This window comes from Lynx canadensis, chromosome B2 (genome assembly GCF_007474595.2).
Source record: "Lynx canadensis isolate LIC74 chromosome B2, mLynCan4.pri.v2, whole genome shotgun sequence".
NCBI classification, from domain to species: Eukaryota; Metazoa; Chordata; class Mammalia; order Carnivora; family Felidae; genus Lynx; species Lynx canadensis.
Genome location: NC_044307.1, coordinates 54,953,216 through 54,972,091, shown reverse-complemented (window position 1 = coordinate 54,972,091; position 18,876 = coordinate 54,953,216). Strand labels below are relative to the sequence as shown.

General features: G+C 38.6%; 1 protein-coding gene and 1 pseudogene across 1 annotated transcript in view; both read right to left on the bottom strand.

Moving 5' to 3' along the window:
- Nucleotides 1-18,876, bottom strand: part of PRIM2 (DNA primase subunit 2) — a 346,574-nt gene that overhangs the window by 303,347 nt on the left and 24,351 nt on the right. The gene's annotated exons all lie outside the window — the stretch shown is intronic.
- Nucleotides 3,780-5,041, bottom strand: LOC115514085 (annotated as a pseudogene).

Below are 18,876 nucleotides of genomic sequence, written 5' to 3'. Positions count from 1 at the left end.
GCTCGAACTCCCGGACCGCGAGATCGTGACCTGGCTGAAGTCGGACGCTTAACCGACTGCGCCATCCAGGCGCCCCCCAAGAGTTGTTTTTTTGAAAAAATAAACAAAACTGCTAAACCTCTAGCCAGGCTTCTCAAAAAGAAAAGGGAGATGACCCAAATAGATAAAATCATGAATGAAAATGGAATTATTAAAACCAATCCCTCAGAAATACAAGCAATTATCAGGGAATACTGAAAAATTGTATGCCAACAAAATGGACAACCAGGAAGAAATGGACAAATTCCTAAGCACCCACACACTTACAAAACTCAAACAGGAAGAAATAGAAAATTTGAACCGACCCATAACCAGTGAAAAGATTGAATCAGTCATCAAAAATCTCCCAACAAAGAAGAGTCCAGGATCAGATGGCTTCCCTGGGGAATTCTACCAGACATTTAAAGCAGAGATAATACCTATCCTTCCCAAGCTGTTCTAAAAAATAGAAAGGGAAGGAAAACTTCCAGACTCATTCTATGAAGCCAGAATTACCTTGATTCCCAAACCAGACAGAGACCCAACAAAAAAAGAGAACTACAGGCCAAGATACCTGATGAATATGGATGCAAAAATTCTCAACAAGATAACTAGCAAATCAATCAACAGCACGATCAAGTGGGATTCATTCCTGGGCTGCAGGGCTGGTTCAATATTCGCAAATCAATCAACATGATACATCACATTAATAAAAGAAAAGATAAGAACCATATGATCCTGTCAGTCAATGCAGAAAAAGCATTTGACAAAATTCAGCATCCTTAATAAAAACTCTTGAAAAAGTCGGGATGGAAGGAACATACTTAAACATCATAAAAGCCATTTATGAAAAGCCCACAGCTAATATCCTCAATGGGGAAAAACTGAGAGCTTCCCCCTGAGATCAGGAATACAACAGGGATGTCCACTCTCACCGCTGTTGTTTAACATAGTGTTGGAAGTGCTAGCATCAGCAATCAGACAACAAAAGGAAATCAAAGGCATCAAAATTGGCAAAGATGAAGTCAAGCTTTCACTTTATGCAGACGACATGATACTATACATGGAAAACCTGACAGACTCCACCACAAGTCTGCTAGAACTGATACATGAATTCAGCAAAGTTGCAGGATACAAAATCAATATACAGAAATCAGTTGCATTCTTATACACTAATAATGAAGCAACAGAAAGACAAATAAAGAAACTGATCCCATTCACAATTGCACCAAGAAGCATAAAATACCTAGGAATAAACCTAACCAAAGATGTAAAAGATCTATATGCTGAAAACCACAGAAAGCTTATGAAGGAAATTGAAGAAGATACAAAGAAATGGAAAACAACATTCCATGCTCATGGATTAGAATAATAAATATTGTTAAAATGTCAATACTACCCAAAGCTATCTACACATTCAATGCAATCCCAATCAAAATTGCACCAGCATTCTTCTCGAAGCTAGAATAAGCAATCCTAAAATTTGGGTGGACCCACAAAAGACCACGAATAGCCAAAGTAATAGTGAAGAAGAAAACTGAAGCAGGAGGAATCACAATCTCAGACTTTAGCCTCTACAACAAAACTGTAATCATCAAGACAGCATGGTATTGGCACAAAAAAAGATACATAGACCAATGGAATAGAGACTCCAGAATTGGACCCACACAAGTATGGCCAACTAATCTTTGACAAAGCAGGAAAGAATATCCAATTAAAAAAAGACAGTCTCTTTAACAAACGGTGCTGGGAGAACTGGACAGCAACACGCAGAAGAACGAAACTAGACCACTTTCTTATACCATTCACAAAAATAAACTCAAAATGGATGAAGGACCTGAATGTGAGACAGGAAACCATCAAACTCTAGAGGAGAAAACAGGAAAAAACCTCTCTGACCTCAGAAATAAAAAAGGAAACAATCAACAAAACTATATGGCAACCAAATGAATGGGAAAAGATATTTGCAAATGACCTATCAGGTAAGGGCTAGTATCCAAAATCCATAAAGAACTCACCAAACTCCACACCCGAAAAACAAATAATCCAGTGACGAAATGGGCAGAAGACATGAATAGACACTTCTCTAAAGAAGACATCCACGTGGCCAACAGGCACATGAAAAGATGCTTAACGTCACTCCTCATCGGGGAAATACAAATCAAAACCACACTGAGATACCACCTCGTGGCAGTCAGAGTGGCTAAAATGAACAAATGAGGAGACTATAGATGCTGGCGAGGATATGGAGAAACAGGAACCCTCTTGCGCTGTTGGTGGGAATGCAAACTGGTACAGCCACTCTGGAAAACAGTGTGGAAGTTCCTCAAAAAACTAAAAATAGATCTACCCTATGACCCAGCAATAGCACTGCTAGGAATTTCCTCAAGGGATACAGGAGTGCTGATGCATAGGGGCACTTGTACCCCAATGTTTATAGCAGCACTTTCAACACAGCCAAATTATGGAAAGAGGCTAAATGTCCATCAACTGACAAACAGGTAAAGAAGATGTGGTTTATAACAATGGAATACTACTTGGCAATGGTTAAGAATGAAATCTGGCCATTTGTAGCAACGTGGATGGAACTGGAGAATGTTATGCTAAGTGAAATAAGTCAGGTAGAGAAAGACAGACACCATATGTTTTCACTCATATATGGATCCTGAGAAATTCAACAGAAGACCGGGGCAGGGAGGGGAATTGGGGGAAAAATGTTACAGACAGGGAAGGAGGCAAACCATAAGAGATTCTTAAATACTGAGAACAAACTGAGGGTTGATGGGGGGGTGAGGGGAGGGGATAGTGGGTGATGGGCACTGAGGAGGACACCTGCTGGGATGAGCACTGGGTGTTATATGGAAACCAATTTGACAATAAATTTCGTTAAAAATAAAATAAAAAATAAAATTTAGATGAATGAAAAAAAAAAGTAGCATGAGGAACTAAGACCAGGACAATAGCCTAAATTTTTAAAGCTTCAAGATTTCAACAGTTCAGGGTTTCAGAACTTTCAGAAAGGACACTCACTGTTTAAGAAAAGGCAAAAGCAGGATATATAAAAGAGCTGGGAATTCCCACAACCCCTACGTGCTTCCTGCTCCAGTGTTTATTGGAGGTCATACCATTTCCCCCTATTAATGGTGCAAAGTAATTCGTTGCCTCGCCACAGCTTCCTTTCAAACCACAATTTTCCCACTTATTTTGGTCACCAGGCAATCCTATTCTTATTCTTTAGTGGCCAATAGATTCACTCCTTAACTATTCCCCTGGAGGTGAAGAGGCATAAAAATGAAGAAATTCCCCTTAGGCTGGCCCCAGTAACTCAGAATTAAATAAGAGGAGGGGCTAGCAGCCTCCTAGAGACTAAAACAACTTCAGAGACTAAACCTACTTTTCCAAGGACAGAAAATTTATTCAGATAATGTTTGAGAATTCATACATGCCACAATAGGATAAGAATGAAAAGGTAGAAATCTCACACTCTTCCTTATACCTGCCCAACTGCCCAACCAGATCCAAACACAGCATCACTATCACTTGCCATTTTGCTAAGTGGAGACCCCCAGGCACTAATCACACGGGCCAACTGCATATGTCATAAAACTGTACAACTTTTCCCTTCAAAGTTGTACGTCTCTTTCTTGGACTACACTGGTAATTCTCCAGTTAATTCAATACTGTAAAGGCTGCAGCAGCATGCAAAAGAATTTTTTATTTCTGTTTTTAAAGAAAGGTCTCCAGGAGATGGTGGGTTTTACAGTCCTGTCTGGATAGAGGTTTGATTTGCTCTCAAATGTTCCTAGTGAGACTAGAAGAAAGCTCAAGATGCAGAGGTCCATTCAGTATAATCTTCTCCCTCATTCCCATCTTCACCAACAGAGCAAGCAGAATACTTGCTTGCCGAACCCAACTTGGAAGTTGGATTTTCTTTAGGTTTCTTTGACTCAGGTGCAGATCGGGAGTCTTGATCCTTTTTGCCATCTTTCCTATCTGTCTCCTTTAGGTGGTCTTTGTTCCCTCCATCTTCCGGACCACAGCTGGAGTTCCCACTTTGGCCCTTTGGGACACTCACCTCATTTACTTTATTTTCATCTTTCCTTGCTGGTCCTTCCCCAGATGGTTAAGCCTGAACTATTTTCCCCCCACTGGTAGGGGATTGCTGCTCTGTATCTGAGGTCTAAGATGGAGCAGGAGGGTTAAAACTTGGCTTCATTTGAGCATTCTCCTTTGGTGGAGGGGCTGGCATTACTTTTAAAGGCTGTTCAGGTTTGGGAGGCTTAGAAGTTGGAGAGTGACAGTCTTCCTCTTTATTGAGTGTTTCACTTTCTAGAAACTTTCACTCTCCTTCGTGCATTTCTGCCAGATGGGGCTGAGGTCCCAGTCTGTGATGACTCAATTCCTGTCCTGGACTGTTCTGTTCGTGAGTTTCTTCGCTTCGCCAGCTTGCGTGTCTCTCCTGAGGCTGTTGTTCTAGTTTTGGCTCATGCAGCTGGTGTCGCAGTCTCTCCCATTCCTTCCGTAGCTGCTATTTTACTTCTTGGTCTCTAGCCGCTGTGTTAACAAGCTTTGACCCTCCAAAGACAGAGGCGGCTCAATGAACCAGAACCTCTGCTAGCAGAGGAATCTTCTTCGTTAGGAGTACTGCGAGGATTTAGATTCACTTTGGGTCTTGGGGGTGGGGTAGGGAAACTCAACCATCATGCTTATGATTATCCCAAGAGTAAACATCTCTGGAGCTCCATGACCCATCATCTCATGTGTCATACCTGTCTTCATAGCAGTCCCAGCCTCCTCTATAGTCATCATCCCTACAGTACCCACTACCAAATGCTCTCCTACTACCGCCTATCCTGTTATCATAGTCTCTACTGCTTCAGTCCTCATAGCAATCTCGACCCCCATATCTATATCCTGACATGGGGGCCATCACAATAGCACAGTGGCTATCTTACCCTCAAAGGAGCTATAGTTAGACTATCAGTTGACTTCTCAATAGCAAAAATGGGAGCCAAAACACAGGAGAATTATGTATCTTAAATGTGTTAAAAGAAAGTACCTGTCTAAAAATCTCTTTAAAAATAAATAAAATAAATAAAATAAATTAAAAAACGTAGGGGAGGCCTGGCTGGCTGTCAGTAGAGCATTAGACTCTTGATTTTGGAGTTTTAAGTTTGAGCCCCATATTGGGTGTAGAGATTATTTAAAAATAAAATCTTAAAAAAAAAGTACCTGCCAACCTAAAATTCTACATCCAGCAAAAATATCTTTCAATAAAGAATGCAATCTCCTTTCTTGCTTTTTTTGGTTTGGCTGACAATGTCTAAAAGATAAAAGAAGTATAGTAATAAACCTTAAAGAACCCTACTTCACTTCAAACTAATGCAACATAAGAATAGCCAGACATTTATAGAAAGAAGAACATATAATGTTTTCCTGCACATCTCCTTAATACATACAAATGTTTTCTTTTATTAATTGGTTACTTATACAATTGTGTCACGACTATTCAACAGATAAGGAGACCGAGGGTTAGACACCATTTATATGCTTTGTTGGATAGCCTTCCTACAAACTCATAACCACACTATGCCCAGTTTGGGAATTATTTACTGACTGCTAGGACAGTCAACAGTTCAAGACTGAACTCCTATGATCATAATTCATTTCACCTAAATATACCTAGAATTTTATTTCAATGGTTTAACATAAAATACTAAATTAACAATTCTGATTTTACATTTAACATTATAAAAACCAAGTATTTTGGAGCAAAACTATAAAGAATAGTAAATATGCTTTACAACTCCCATAACCTGAAGTTTGTTCTCCACTCCCCAGTTTCTTTATGAACTAAGTTAATCCAGTCTTTGAAATTTGCATCTGTTTCTTTAATTCCAAACTATTTATTTCAAGCACCCAGCTAATTGGCAGAATGCCTATTTCTTCACACAGCTTTCTATTACTGAGCTTCAAATTTTCTTCTTTATGACATCTCCCTTATGTTTTCTTCTGCAATAACCTTTTGGTGCACAATTAAAGGCCTCCCAAACTCAATCTTTGTTGAGGTTCCAACTGGCAAATGTCCTCCAAATAAAAAACAAAACAAAACAAAAAAAAGTAATTTTCCTTTCCCATTTTTACAATGTAGCCCAGTAGAAAATCGTTCAACTTTACTTGGTTCTAAGTTTTTAAACTATATAGCACTGTGGACATTTTCAAGATGAATGGAAGAAGGGGAGCCAAACTGATTCATGAAAGATATGGTTAAGGACTGAAGCTTTTGAAGTTAAGGAGCCTACAGCAGATTATCAAAATATGGCTTTACTTAGCTGGGGAGGAAAGGTTGAAACTTAAGAGTCAATACGGACCAATGGTGCAGCTACGTTTATTCAAACACATGGAGAATGAAATAAAAGCAGGGAAAAATAAGGTACGAAAAAGAAATTGACTTGTTACAATTTTTTCGTATAAGCCATGGGAAATCAAATCTTATTATTAAATTTACATTTTCATCATTATTATCTGAAATTCAAGCGGATAGAACACTAGCTATTTTTTTTGTGTCTGGGGTAAAGGGAAAGGAGGTACTTATTCCAAGAGATGCTCAAATATATTTGCAAATGAAAATATTAGAAGCAGTTTTATGGCTTTGACAAAGGTTTCCCATTTTGTTGACCCAATTCAATATTTATAGTTCCTTAGAAAATTATTCAAATATTTGAGGGTGCAGGTGGCACAATATCCCACCCATCAGAATACCTGTACCTCCTTTGTCTCTTATCTTTTGAAATTCAGTTCAAACACTGTCAGCTCAATGATGCCTTCCTAGATGAATCCAGTCTGTAGCAATATCCCCCTTACTTTTTCTTAACTCTTAGAGACTATATCAAACATTCTGGCAGGTTATTATTTTGCACTTTGTTTCATGAAAACAGTCTCTACTCTCTCAAACTAAAAAAATATAAATCCTCTGTGACACCAAACATAATGCTGGATATACATACAGCATTTATTAAGTATTAGCTATGAAGTACTATGAAGGACCCCAGTAGCTCGAGATTTTCTATGTAGCATGTGCTTCAGAGAATTTTGGCCGTTAGGGACTTAGATTAAAGATATATCAGAACAGCAAGCACACTTTTTATTTTTTTAATGTTCATTTATTTTTGAGAGAGAAAGAGAACACACATGTAAATGGGAGAGGAGAAGTGTGAGAAGGGACAGATGATCCAAAGTAGGCTCTATGCTGACATCATACAGCCTGATGTGGGGTTCGAACTCACAAACTATGAGATTATGACCTGAGCAGAAGTCAGATGTTTAACCAACTGAGCCACCCAGGCACCCCAGCAAGCACATTTTTTATAAACTGTGTGTTAATCTAGGTACCTCTCACTCTCTCTCTCAAAATAAATATTTAAAAGAATAAAACAAAAACATGTTAATTTAAAAAGAAAAATCTGCAACCATTTCAAAACAGCACACAAAAATCAAGGAGCCTATACAGTAATGGTGTCTATAGTAACTTATGAGTGCTTTTACTCACTTATTTATAACCTTTCTATGTAATAAAGTGCTTTAGGGGGCGCCTGGGTAGCTCACTTGGTTAAGTGTCTGACTCTTGATTTCTGTTCCGGTCATGATCTTGGCAGTCGTGGGATCAAGCCCTGCGTCAGTCTCTATGCTGAGCTTGGAGCCTGCTTGAGAGCCCCTCTCTCTCTCTTTCTCTCTCACTCTGCCCCTCTCCCCAGCTCACAGTCTCTTTCTCTCTAAAATAAAGTTTAAAAAAAATGTTTTTTTAAGTGCTTTAAATCCCCCACAGCACCTACATAAGGCCCTAACCATATCTCTTAGTTCACCATCTCTTAGCTGATTTTTGGTCTACTCTAAATTTTGGCAAACTCTGAGAGGGTAAGAACACTGACAACATCAACTACCTTATACCTTATTACCTCTCTTCCTCAGGTCCTGAAACATAAAAAGGTATCTCTGAAAATAAAGAAGACCTCAAAAGATTTTCAAACTCCTGGCAGATCTCAGAAATGTAGCAAGCTTCTGTTCTTCAAAATTAAAAAGGCATCAACTTCTCAGCTAACTCTTTTTAAGCAGCCTCACCAATCAAACTTGTGAAAAGTGGAAAGCATTCATCAAGAATGTTCCTATTTCTGTCCCTTCTGAGTAATCTGAGGGAGCTCAGATTATCTTCTCTACTCATCTAATTACCAGAATTTCATTTTCCATACTATTAACTATAGTTCTGAGTTATAAAATTTTCACTATGTTTCAAAGTCTTTCCAAATCATGGTAGAGTTGAGGGTATCTAGGTTACACTGCTTTGGTTTCTGCTTAAATTTAAGAAGCCAGAAGCTCTAGCTTACCTATGGATTCCAGTTACATGTTACCGCATAATAAATTACCCCTAAAACTTAGCAGCTTAAAGCAACAACAGTTTTATTTTCTCCCAATTTTGTTGGTCAGAAATTCAGAAAGGATACAGTCAGCAATTCATCTGTTCCATATGGCATCAAATGAGGTCACCTGAGGTCTTGAAATGATGAATAAATAGACTGAAGAGCCCAAGATGGCTTCACTCACGTCTGGCACCTTGGCAGAGATGGCTAAAAGGCTGAGCTCCGCTGGGACTGTCGAGAAACGCCAAGACATGGCCTCTCCAGTATGGCAGTTGCTAGTTTATGCCAGGCTTCAGAACAGACCTCTCCACCAAGCAGATCTGAGCAAGTCTAGCTAGACTTCTTCATGACATATCAGGAAGTAGAAGCTGCCAGTTTCTTAAGGTCTGCACTCAAAAACTAGTACAGTGTCACTTCCACCAAATTCTACTGGTCTAAGTGTTTACAAAACCCATGGCATTCTTTACCCTTTACGCTCTTTATCCTATTACATAGTAACCTTTTAGTCTTCTGAGAGCTAGAAAATAACTGAATTTCAAAAGCACCTCCCATTCCACCCTTTGAATCCAGATGTAAAAACTACTCATGATCAGGAACCATCCAGTTGTCAGTCTAGCAACTATCTATACATACTGCTAAACTGACATAAAAAGAACTGGACTAAAATTAAAATCTGCACTTATTCATTGTAATAAAATTCTAGTATTCCAAATTCTATTAGCTTATCTCATACAACTCAAGTTCTTACATATTTTTTTGTTATTATACACATATTTGTAGCAATCATTTTTAAATCACTCAAAGGGATATTTGGGGAAAGAACCCAATGTTCTCTATGTACACCATCTTTTGCAAATCTCACAAAGAAACTAGAAAGTAACAAATAAGTTATAGTTACCTTTTATTATGTGCTTACTATCTGCCAAACACTGCTCTAAGTACTTTACATGTATTAACTTTATTAAAGCTTCCTAACCTTATGAGACAGTATTATTATATTTTCTATTTTTCAGACGAGAAAACCAAATTGGAGAAAAAATATAACCACCATTAAGAGGCAGCTCCAGTATTCAACCCCAGGTAGTAAGGCACCAGAACCTGTGCTCTCCACCCCTAGGCCATATGACATACAAATTATCCCCACTTAGACATCATGCTGCCTCATCCTACTACCCTCGACCTTGGTGCAGATCAAAGTAGGACCATATCAAATCTTGTATCCTAACACCCTAGGTCTGCAATGAAAAACCCCAAACATTTTCTGTTACTGGGCTGTTTGTATCTAACTCAGATTAGGAATTATGCAGTCTCTGCCTTGGTTTCTCTACTCTTAACCCTAAATCAGCCACAGACACTTGACTGAACTGTAAACAGTTTTCTGTCTTTCCTCTGAGGAATTTAGTATACCTATTTGAGATACACCTGCCTACATACCTATGTATGGTTTAAATGTACACGCACAGGATTGTCTTGGCTCCCCACAACATTGTTTTCCTTTATAGGAGAGGGAAAAAAGAGGCAGGAAAAATGTCAGAGACCCAAAGGACCAACAAAGGTACGACTAGACAATCTAATGAGCTCAGTAAAAAAGCCCAAGTTCAGCTCTTAAACTTTGAGAGTACTGAAATTCATAATGACACTGCATACACCAAGTCTTTGGTGTAAAGCATTTGTGAATTATCTCGCCATGCATTACACTGAAAGTCTATAGATAACTACTGGTATTTGTTATTCCTTAAATTTATATCTTAATTAGTTTGACAAGTTGATTTTAAATAATGAAAGCCATCTCTGAAAGGTCCATTTAGACTTGTGCAGATAATCAGCATCTGCCTCTAATCAAACTGAGATGATTAGCAAATTAAACCCTTTAATTAGCATTTTGCATAATTTAGCCAAATTATGCTTCTTAGGTTTAAGAAGGTGAAACAGGGTGAACTTATCAGTTAGATATTCCTTTAAATCTTTATTAATTATCAAATTTTACATATATACAGTAAAAATAAAGAAACACAAATTAAACTCAGTTTGCTAAAATCTAACACTTCACAACATTTAAGCTAATTATGTCATTTGGAGCAAAGTAACACAATACTCAGAAGAAAAGAAAAATATTTCATTTCAATTATCCTCCATCAACTACCCAGGAGGTCAACTTTATTCAAACTTGATTCAAACAGCATTTTTTAAGGAAAAAAGGAAGGAAGGAGCACGCTTCTCTCCACTTCTGCCATTCAGTACCACAGGAGCCAAGGCTAATTTCACTAAGCATTCAATCATACAGTTTTAAAGAAATGCACTCATAAAAAGGTAAGTAACCTGTCAATTTTCTTTGTTAGACAAGAGACCATAGGACGATATAAAGTAGCAAAGCTCATCACAAGAAACTAAGATAAGCCATTACTTTTATCCGCAGGCACTACATTCTCTCACACACAGAGTGATGCTTTTTTTTTTTTTCAATTATCTCCTCTCTTAAAGGACCAAAACACCCTATTAGCTAACAAAAGTACCAATTTCCAGGATTTGATAAACAAGTAATAAATAACAAAAGCTTAAGAGATGGTAGAGGAAGCATATATCATTTCTAACATATATTAAACCCCAGCTTCTGATAAAGATGTGGCCTTGGAAATAGCCCCTCTGTTCTAGAATTAATCCTCTTACCAAAAAGAGGCCGTGAAATTCAAAAGTAGACTTTTCTCATGACTACAGACATCAACCTACTAAAAACTTTCAAACAAATTATCTTTATCCTTCTATCAATACTACCCAAAATGTAACTCTTCATGGTGTGTGCATGTGCCTATGTGCCTGTGTGTCAAAGGGAGTGGTAAATAATAAGAAAAATAATCATATCAAGCTTATGTTAAAAAGGGACACTAAGGGGCTCCTGGGTGGCTCAGTCGATTAAGTGTCCAACTTCGGCTCAGGTCATGATACCATAGCTGGTGAGTTTGAGCCCCTTTGTGGGCTCTGTGTTGACAGCTGGGAGCTTCAGATTCTGTGTCTCCCTCTCTCTCTGCCCCTCCCCCACTTGTGCGGGCCTGTGTGTGTGTGTGCACGCTCACTCACTCTCTCTCAAAAATAAATAAACATTAAAAAAATTTTTTTATTAAAAAATAAAATAAAAAGGGAACTAAAATGAATTCTAATTCATTTGAAAGGATATACAACAAACCAAATGAAAACTGACACAGAATAAGCAAGAAGCTATCTTTCCCAAATCCAAATTTCAATCTATCTGTATGCAGATTCTACTGCATCCCCGAACAACCTGGATCTAGAGACAGTACAAACAATACCTCTGATATACACTAATCAACAAACAATAGCTCTGACAGACACTAATCAACAGTACCAAATTTCTTCTTTAAAGACTTAATCAAGTGGCAATATTTGTAATATAATTCAGTGTTTTGCATCTACAGGCACTCAGAAAATATTAGTCGGTTCAATGACTGGAAAAATCAAGTCTACATTCCAAACGCAGTATTCTGGTATTTCATAGTAGGTCTCAAAGGAAGAATCGGCAGCCTAATTTGGAACAACTACAGCTCTGAAGTGATAGGACACATATCCAGCTGAAAATACTTATTTCTCTTAACCACTGAAATATCAACAGGACACCTAACATGCAAAAGTGAAAAGTTAAACTTTAGGAATACAAATGCCCAACATTTAGCCTTATTCATTTGCTATTTAACAAACCCCAGCAGCCATTTACTATTAAAGCAGAAGGAAGAAACATATAAACACCTGCAAACCATGAACTTCAATTCATTTCACTACTCTTCCCTTCCACACTGAATGGACGATTGGAAGTTTAAGTACAGTGCTTTGGCTCCCCCAAATGACACGTCTAGAGCATAATAACCCTGTCACAGAGAAACGAAACAAGCCAAATACAGCTGGGTTCCTTGTATCATTTTCATCAGAAGAAACCTGGCCAGTACTAAATTCAGTTTTAATAACATCACTGGTTTACTCCACTCTCAACCTAATCAAAGAAAAATATTATATATTCAATCAAGAGTTTGTCTCCAAGTGCCAAAAGGAGAATGGATTATATAATTAAGAAAAGAGGAGAAAAGTGAAAGTCAAAGTATTGTACCAAGGGCTCCTGGCTGGCTCAGTCAGAAAAACCTGAGACTCCTGATCTCAGGTTGTGAGACAGAGCCCCACGCTAGGTGTAGAGATTACTTGAAGAGAAGAGAAGAGAAGAGAAGAGAAGAGAAGAGAAGAGAAGAGAAGAGAAGAGAAGAGAAGAGAAGAGAAGAGAGAAGAGAAAAGGTACTGTGCCAAAGTTTGCATCACTGAAGTATTAATAGTCAAGAAAAGTGACAGCTTTCTATAAAAATTCCTTAAAGTAATTAACCACAAAGATTAGTTCCGAGATCACAACTGACCAGACTTTCAAAAACCAAAAAGTTCTACTTTGAAAAATAAAAAAATACCACTGCTAATAAGGTCACTTGTTTAATTTTATTTTTTAAAATTTTTTTTTTCAACGTTTATTTATTTTTGGGACAGAGAGAGACAGAGCATGAACGGGGGAGGGGCAGAGAGAGAGAGGGAGACACAGAACCGGAAACAGGCTCCAGGCTCTGAGCCATCAGCCCAGAGCCCGACGCGGGGCTCGAACTCACGGGCCGCGAGATCGTGACCTGGCTGAAGTCGGACGCTTAACCGACTGCGCCACCCAGGCGCCCCACTTGTTTAATTTTAAACATACATTACAACTTCTAGAGTTAGTTGTTTTCATATGCATTATCAAAGTGCTTATTACTAAATAATAAAATAGCCAACTTTTGTAGGTTTATAATATGCCAAGTACTATGCAATATACATAGGTAATTTCATTCAATTTCACAATAATTCTATGAGGAATATACTATGATGTTCTCTATCTTATTGTAGAAGAAAATGAGGCATCAAAAGGTTAGGTAACTTACCCAGGGTCATAAATAATCCATTATGAGATTAATTTTCCCAGTTCTCACTCATACACTCTCCCTAGCAATGATCTATCCCACAGTTTCAAACACTAATGTTACATAGCATTTTTATTACATATTTTCAAACATAACTTCTTCAACACAGCCTAATACTCTGAATTACCCACTGCCTATCTCCACTGGCCCACCAGCACTCACAAGCAGGATGTTCACAAGCAAATGTACCATCTTATCCCAAAACCATACTCCTATTTTTATATTCCCTACCATCACTAACACACTATTTTGTACCCTATATACCAAACAGCTTGGAGTCATCTTCATTTCACATTCCATTAGTCATCAAATCTTCAGGCTACTTCCATGTCGACCATATCTGCCTCCTTCTTTCCACTGCCACAGCCATTGCTATAATTCAGACCCTCATTCAGTCCTTCATTTGGACATTTACTCAACAAATTTCTCCTTGTTAACACAGAAATTGGAAACATCCTAACAGAAATCTGCCCTAAGTCTTAACATTCTTTCACTTGAGATCTTTTTTCTTTGAGCTTTTAAGTTTAAAATAATTATAGACTCACAAGAAGTTACACTGCAAAAATACTAGAGAGTTCCTGTGTACCCTTCACCAAGGGTCCCTCCATGGTTACATCTTACATAAAACTACAGTACAATATCCAAATCAGGACGAATGACACTGGTACAGTGCATGTGGACAGTTCCATGCCATTTCCTCACATCTGTAGATAGATGCAACAACTACAATTGAAAGGAATTATTTTTACTCTGAGGTTCTTAGGGCTAATTAATCTCATTGAGGCTTTAGTAGACTCATTCTCACATTCAGCTAGTAGACAGATCCACTAAAAGATACACGAAATGATGTCTAATATTACCTGACAATCCTGAATCTCGATTTGGGTCTCAACTCTGCACTTCCTTATTCATTCAGCTACTGCCATTATCTTTTATCATACTAGATTCAAACATGTCAGTCCACTCCTCAAAAAGTTTCAACAATTCCCTCCTGTCTTTATTCTATCTCACTAGCCTCATCTTCCACTCTCCCCCATAATCTAACAACAAACTTCGTTGTCATAAAAACGTACAACCAAAACCAAGATTAATGTGGGCAATACATGAATGTACTTCCTTGAAATAAAAAAGGGGAAGAAATCATTAAAATAACACTAAATGAACAGAGTATATGATATCTAGGAGATCTCACAGTAGGGGTGATGCTGTGGTTAGGAAAAATAGGATTATGGAACTATACATGTTCAAGCTGGAAAGAAGAAAGAGTAACACACTACATTAAGGAAGAACAGGCTGCTGTTGCTAGGAAAAAGAGAAAAGAAGGGTCCAAGGCCCTCTATCACCAGCCAGTCCTCGGAACAGAGCTCCATCAGCCACTAAGCCCCCACAAAGAAGCACAAGAAAGAGATCACCTTAACCCATCCAATTCCATCCCTCAAGTTTATGTTCAGGACCTGTAAGCTGTTACATGTTACAAGTTAAAGAAATTTCAGAGGTCCCTAGGTCCAAAGGCAAAGTTATCTCAATGGTTTGATGCTTTAAATTCCTCAATTGTTTATACACATCATCATCATGCATTAAAATATAAATAATTTTTTTAAAAATTAGAGTTTTTGTGATTAATACTCAAGACTATTTTAAGTCATTGTCATAAACATGTAATTTTTAGGAATTACTTCTATACAAAAGTGACCCAAAGACCAGACACCTCACTATATGAACACCATAATCTAAAGAAAAAAGCACCTTGACTCTATGTTCTACAAAGACATGTCCAAGGAGAACAGAAAGAACTCAATGTCCCACCCCAGGCCCACCAGGTGATCTGTGAGCAGACAACCAGTTTTTTTTGTTTTGTTTTTTAATTTTTTAATGCTTATTTAATTCTTGAGAGAGAGAGCAAGTGAGCAAGCTTGCTCACAGAAAGAGAAGGAGACAGAACAGAAGAACAGAAAGAGAAGGAGACAGAATCTGAGCTGTCAGCACAGAACCCGATGCAAGGCTCTAACTCACGAATTGCAAGATCATGACCTGAGCCGAAGTTGGAGGCTTAACCAACTGAGCCACTCAGGCACCCCAAACAACCAGTCTTAATTCTCCCCATCTGTAAAGTCTGCTTGCCCTATTCCACTAGGATACTGGGAAGTTCTGTATTCACAATGCATGAAGACTTTTGAACTGTTTATGAATGGGACTACAAAGAAGTATTATTTTGATGCTACTTTTAGCTGTTTCCTTCATCTGCTATGTTCACGGTTATTGTGCATACTAGAAGTAGGCAATATTGAGGGTTTAAGAAGTTTTGTTTTGTTTTTAGAGAGAACACGAGCACGGGAGGGGACAGAGGGAGAAAGAGTTTTTTTTTTTTTTGTTTTTTTTTTTTTGTGAGAGAGAGCAGGCACAAGTGAGCAAGGGACAGAGAGAGAGAGAATCCAAGGAGGGGCAGAGAGAGAGAGGGAAGGGGAGGGGGAGGGGGAGAGAGAAGCGGGGATGACCCGAAGCAGGGCTCGTGCTAACCCTAAGTGGGGCACAAGCTCACCCCAAGTGGGACTCACGCTCACCTGAAGCGCAGCTCAAGCTCACCCCATGTGGGACTGGAACTCACAAACCATGAGATCATGACCTGAGCTGAAATCAGATGCTTAACCCACTGAGCCACCCAGGTGCCCAAGAGAAGGAATCTTAAGCAGGCTCCATGATCAGTGCAAAGCCCATTGCGGGGCTAGATCCCATGACCCTTGGATCATGACCTAAGCCAAAAACAACCATGAGATGCTCAACTGACTGAGCCACCCAGGAACCCCAAGAAGATTGTTTTTCACAAATAATCGGAAGACATCCAGATCTAACCTTAGTTATGGAAACAATGTGTCTGAGGTGACAGCTACTTTAGTGTTAGTGACATAATCTGTTTTTTAAATAGGGGTAACTCCATAACTAAAATACAAAGAAACACAAAAGCAATCCAGAATAAAATAATTTTGACATACATAAATAATCACGTACAGTGCATTAAATGCCATAATCAAGTAGTTAGGTACTGTACCCACTCCTAGAAACACTGCGAATGCAACACCCACCAACGCAGACTGGTATAGTGAGTGTGTGGTGCCTCAAATGCCATATCAATGAAGTGCTTTTCCAAGAAGGTGAACTTACAGAAACATATGGAACAAAACAAAGTATAATCTCCCATCAATTCACACAGTAGTTGCATTCCAGGAATTACCAGGATACACAAAAACCAAGGGGAAATATTTTATATTTATAGAATAGTGTTTGGTTCTAGATTCAGATCATTAGAAACAGGTTTTTTTCTTTTACTCCACATAAGTTTTTTATTTTTTTAATTATTTTTAATGTTTCTTTTTGAGAGAGAGAGAGAGAGAGAGAGAAGAGTGAGAAGGGGAGGGGCAGAGAGAGAGAGAGAGAGACACAGAATCTGAAGCAGGCTCCAGGCTCTGAGCTGTTAGCACAGAGCCCAACGCAGGGCTTGAACCCATGAACTGGGAGATCATGACATGAGCCGAAGTCAGACGCTTAACCAACTGAGCCACCCAGGTGCCCCTGCACATAAGTTTTTTAAAGGAACCTTAAAAATCAAGAACGGGAACACCTGGGTAGCTCAGTGGGTTGAGCATCTGACTATTTCAGCTTGGATCATGATCCCAAGTTTGTGAGATCAAGCCCCATGTTGAGATCCACACTGAGCGTGGAGTTGGCTTGGGATTCTCTCTCTCTCTCTCTCTTTCTCTCTCTCTCTCTCTCTCTCTCTCCCTCCCTCCCTCCCTCCGCCCCTCTCCCCTGCTCTCTCAAAAAAAAAAAAAAAAAAAATCAAGGACATGGGAAGATTCACTGTAGAGAATTATCCAGTGCATTGTAGACACTCCAGCATCCCCCCATCTCCCTTCTATGAAATGCTTGTAGCACCAACCAGTCACTGTAACAGCCACCAGAAACACCATAAAGATGTCCAAAGTATCCAGTAGGGGAGTAGCTCCTGGAGTCCAGAACCCATAGAAGGCCCAGTCTGTAACAACCAGTGGACCTCCCTCTAAAAAGGTCCTCCTCCTTCCTTGTAAAGCAAGAACAAAACCAAATTGAGCCCATAATCTTTTATTACTGGCCTGTTAAATTCTTCTTATCTCAAGCATAAAATGTCTTGAATTTGTCTCCAATGACCCTTCTGTGTTACACGAGTCTATTGCTGAACATGAACTAAAACATACAATGTGACCAAAGAAAATTTCAAAAAAAAAAAAAAAAAAGGCACCAAAGAAGAACAGCAACATAGGGTATAGAAAAGCCATGGGCTAGATAATGAGACCTTCAAGAACTAAGATGTGAAAATATATAATGTTTTCCCTAGAGGTAGCACACATAGTACACTGGGAAAACTTATGGCATATTTAATATACATTGTTTCCATTTCTGCCAAGAACTGTCAGCTAAAATAAAACACCTTAGTAAAATTACAGTTAATGCTTTAATTTCCTACATTAATGTAAATCTCTAATCTCACACCTGTGTTTGCATATCCCTTTTGATGGGCACTGTCACCTTAAATGTCAGCATCTATTCCACTTGATTTCAGTGCTAGTTAAGAACTAGCTGGGAAGAAATGTGCTCATAATTTTAGTAACATACTTTGTGATTTACACATTTCAAAAAATCTAGAGGTTGGACTTTTGAGTTCCAGTTCTATCATTTAACTCTGGGGAGGTTACTTCACCTCTCTAAGCTTTCCCCAAAGCACTACTATAAGGAGTAAATTATACAATCCATAGAAAGCATTTAGCTTAGTGCCTGGAAGTTAGTAAGCACATCACAAATGTTAGCTATTTAGTGACTAACTTCTGTCTCCTTAGATCACTGTAAAGACCCAAAACTTAATAAGTCCACTGCTCATTTATTCACCAACAAGTATTCCTTCCTTGGGGAACAAGAACCCCATACAAGCTCCAAAACAGTCCTCTGCATTTTCTAGCATTCATACAGGGGTGTCAACTCCCTGGATCAACTAAAAGAAACTGAAATATATTTGGCTATTAGACTCCAATATAGTCAACAGAAGGATTCTCTTGCCCAAAACCTTCATGAGACACTGGATTTGGAGAACAACACTTTGACCAGATATGAACAGGTGAAAAAGCCAGACAGCTGACAGGTATCAATAGTGAGAATATGGCACCAGGAATCTGAAAGCCAAGGAGATTAGCAATCAGTGGCAATCAAACAGCAATCTGTTAGGAAGTAAACAGAGAAAAGGAAGTACAGAATAAGAATTTTAACTGCTTTATCTCTATGCCTTCAGAAGGGTGGGGAGTAGCAGGATAGATCTAATGATTGAGCCTAGGCTAACTGTAGTTATGCAACTACTTCCTCCTGCCTTTATAACTGAGATTTAGCCACTCAATATGACTGAGAACACAAAATGTTTTTTTTTCTGC